The following is a 3,634-nucleotide window of genomic DNA, read 5'->3' as shown; positions in this document are numbered from 1 at the left end:
GGGTAACACCTCCATGGAAATTGTCCAATCAAAGGTCTTGTCTGCAGTTGATTGAGTCACATCTCCATGGAAACAATCAATAGGTTCCAACCTAATCAACACTAATACTTCTGCCCCTTGGGGGACATCATATATACATATATAAATCATATATCATTTATGCATCATAAACCTGCACAGTGCACATCCGTGGATGACATTATGACGGAGGCAGGAGAGGGGCGCCACCCTGAGCCATGGTCGGAGGGGTGCACCACCAGCCCTGCTGAACGCAGGCCCTCTGTCTCTCTTCACCTTTATTAATTCTGATGAGAAAAAAAAAAACACTGAGCACAACACTCGACAGGTCTGGAAAAACTGCACATGTCCCTGCCTGATTAACTTTGTGATAATCCACCATCGTTCAAGTCCAGCTGCTGCTGTGTGGGTAAGATGAGCAGACCAAAGGAGGATGGGTAGTGGTTTCCTATTTCTGATGTAGGAAATTATGCAAACTTGGTGGTTTAAATGACCCTAATTCTCTATAGCTCTGGACACCAGAGATCTAAAATCCAGGTGAGGGTGGAGGCTTCAGGGGAAAATCTGCTCCCTGGCCTTCTCCAGCGTCCACGGCACCTGCCTTCCTTGGCCCTGGCGCCCTCCTCACATCACCGTGGCCTCTGGCATCGTCACGTCTCCCTTTCTGGCTCTGGTTCTCCAGCCCCCTTGTAAAGACCCTTGTGGCTCTATCGGGCCCACCTGGGTAATCCCGGGTAATCTCCCCACAGTGGAATCCTTAACGCAATCCATCTGCCAAGTCCCTTTTGCTGCGCACAAGGTTCCGGGGTTAGGGTGTGGACGGCTTTGGGCGGCCTTTATTCAGCCACAGCAGAATTCAACGGGTCGCCATCCCATGTCTCTCGGGTCTTTAGTGGTGACGTTAATTTTATCCCCCCACTTCTAGAGTGTTTCTTTTGTCTTACAATTTTGGCGGGCATTCTGCTTGGCCCTTCCTACTTAATACCTCTCACTCCATAGATCGGAAGCCAGTGGACAAATTAAGAGCAGTCACCAGGCGAGTCTGACTTCAGTACATTCAGAAAGAGGGAGGCAATCCCAGGACAGGTCCATGGCTCAGGGGCCCGCTGTGCAGTGGGCTTGGGCAAGGGCCTTTGTCTCTGGACCTCCACGAGCCACCACCTGCCGGGGACCAGGGTGCACATGGCGCCCCATTCACAGCCGGAGCACAGCAACCCCCAGGAGTTCTGGTCACTGGTCCCCTGGGGAGGACCTGGAGAGAGACTTACCGTGGGCTCCCTGACTCTTGTGGCGTCTGTCCTCAGAGGATCCTGGCCTCTCTTTCAGTTAATGGACGCTGGGTCTGTGAACTGACTCGGGTTTGGGAATTGGTGAGTCTTGACTTCCCAGGTTGGTGACTGGAGTCAAGGTTCTGCTTCTGTAGCCAACCAAGCAAACTGTCAGAGCCGCTCCCAGCCGCCCAGCCGCGTCCTTGAGTCCAGACCCGGGGTGAGCCCACTCGTTTCAGTACATTTGGCCCGACGTGGTCTCCTATTTCATCCTTCTCTGTTTAACCCTTTAGAATCTGTCCTCACACAGGCTCTGCAGGTTCCTCCAATACAAATAAGCAAGATCTTGCAGTTCCTTTGGTGTATGTGTGACCTCCTTCTGGAGCAGATTTCTCACCACCACCCCCCCAAGTCCATGCTGCGATTTAATGCTCATCGTAGGTCTAGAGGCAAACAGAATGACAGTGCTGGGTCAGAGGAAAACAAGCTTCCTCTTACGAGGATCCAGATGACATTACTGAAGGAGCTTCACATGGTGGGGGGGGGCTTCTTCAGAAAGGGGGTGGGTGCTGCCTCTTTGGGCAGACGCGGCTCAGTGGGGATTTGGAGGGGTCCTGTTCTTAGCGTCATCTGTGTAGGCCCATACATCCCTCATCCTTCCCAAAAGACTCGGTGAGGCCTTGCTCTTAGCCAGGCTGGCAATTCTGCAGCCTGTGGCCTGAATCTTGTGCATGTCTTCCCTGAGGATACACGAGATAAGAGGCTCTTTTAAGCCCTCCATCGTGTTTTCAGAAGAAGCCGCCTCATATCATGGGAAAATCTTTCTAATCATTGTCTCCCTGATGGTCGAGTCTAGCCACCGTGAGTTCTCTCAAGCCTTGTCCTCCACTAGTTTAAGTAATCGCAATGTCCCTGCATGCCATGGATTACCGTGACCCTGGAGGTCTGTTCCAGGAGCCATTCCTGTAAGCCGTGCTGGACCAGGCACACTCCTGTCAGGAGACAGTATTTGCCCCAGACAGTTCAGATGCAGGCTTTTAAAAGGGGACCGTGTTCCAGTTTGCCAAAGCTGCCTTTTCACAAAACACCAGAAATGGTTCGGCTTTTATAAAGGGGGTTTATTTGGTTACACAGTTAGTCTTTTTTTTTCTTTAAAAAAATAATATGCTGTCACTTACAATAGATATCTTACATTAAATCCTCCCTGTTACATCTCTATTTCCAAAGCCTTGTGTGTGGGAGTTTGGAGGCTGGCCAGTGGTGGGTGTGTCTAGACACAACACTAGACCAGTACTACCATACCAAGTTGATCTTTGGCTGCATGACATTTGTGTGGATAGCAAGATCTGAATGCAAAACACAGACAGACACTGCTACCAGACATAGATGAAAAGTATGCACACATTACAGCAGCCATCACAGTTACAGTCTTAAGGCCATAAAGTGTCCAAGGTAACACATCAGCAATTGGGTACCTTCACTGGAGGATGGCCAATGGTGTCCGGAAAACCTCTGTTAGCTGGGAAGGCACGTGGCTGGCGTCTGCTCCAAAGTTCTGGTTTCAAAATGGCTTTCTCCCAGGACGTTCCTCTCTAGGCTGCAGTTCCTCAAAAATCTCACTCTTAGTTGCACTTGGGATATTTGTCCTCTCTAAGCTTCTCCGGAGCAAGAGTCTGCTTTCAACGGCTGTCTTCAAACTGTCTCTCATCTGCAGCTCCTCTCTTAGCTCCTGTGCGTTCTTCAAAGTGTCCCTCTTGGCTGTAGCAAGCTTGCTCCCTCTGTCTGAGCTTATATAGAGCTCCAGTGAACTAATCAAGGCCCACACTGAATGGGCGGGGCCACACCTCCATGGAAATTATCCAATCAGAGTTATCACCTACAGTTGGTCAGGTCACCTCTTCATGGAAACACTCAAAGAATTACAATCTAATCAACACTAATATGTCTGCCCACACAAGATTGCATCAAAGACAATGACGTTTTGGGGGAACATAATATGTCCAAATGGGCACAGACTGTTTACTGAGGAGAGGGCACAGCCTGGGAAATAAACAAGCGAAGATGAATCACCCAGAGGGTGTCAAAATTGGAAAGCAATTCCCATATTTAGGCTACAAGGATTGAGGTAGGAGCCAGTGTTTCTTGAGGGAGCGCTGCCCGCTGGAAGCTGTGGTCACGAGGGCTGTGGCTGCTCCAGAGACCAGTCACTGAAGCTGGGAGGGAGCCAGGAGAAAATACCAAAAACGCTTAAAAATTCCCACCCTGCAACCTCCAGCAGGTGTCTCCCAGTGGCTAACCCAGCCAGAGGCCGGCTGGGGTGGGGCCTGTTAAGGGTTGAACTGTGCGTC

The 3,634-nt window shown here is 50.4% G+C and overlaps 1 non-coding gene across 1 annotated transcript; it reads right to left on the bottom strand.

Moving 5' to 3' along the window:
• Positions 1–2,515: 2,515 nt before the first annotated feature.
• LOC119533715 lies at positions 2,516–2,697 on the bottom strand. The gene has a single exon (XR_005216824.1). It is a non-coding gene; the product is annotated as a small nucleolar RNA SNORA23 (small nucleolar RNA).
• Between the last annotated feature and the right edge of the window lie 937 nt (positions 2,698–3,634).

Source organism: Choloepus didactylus, chromosome 4 (genome assembly GCF_015220235.1).
Source record: "Choloepus didactylus isolate mChoDid1 chromosome 4, mChoDid1.pri, whole genome shotgun sequence".
NCBI classification, from domain to species: domain Eukaryota; kingdom Metazoa; phylum Chordata; class Mammalia; order Pilosa; family Megalonychidae; genus Choloepus; species Choloepus didactylus.
The sequence above is the reverse complement of the archived record's forward strand: the minus strand, read 5'-3'. Positions and strand labels throughout refer to the sequence as shown.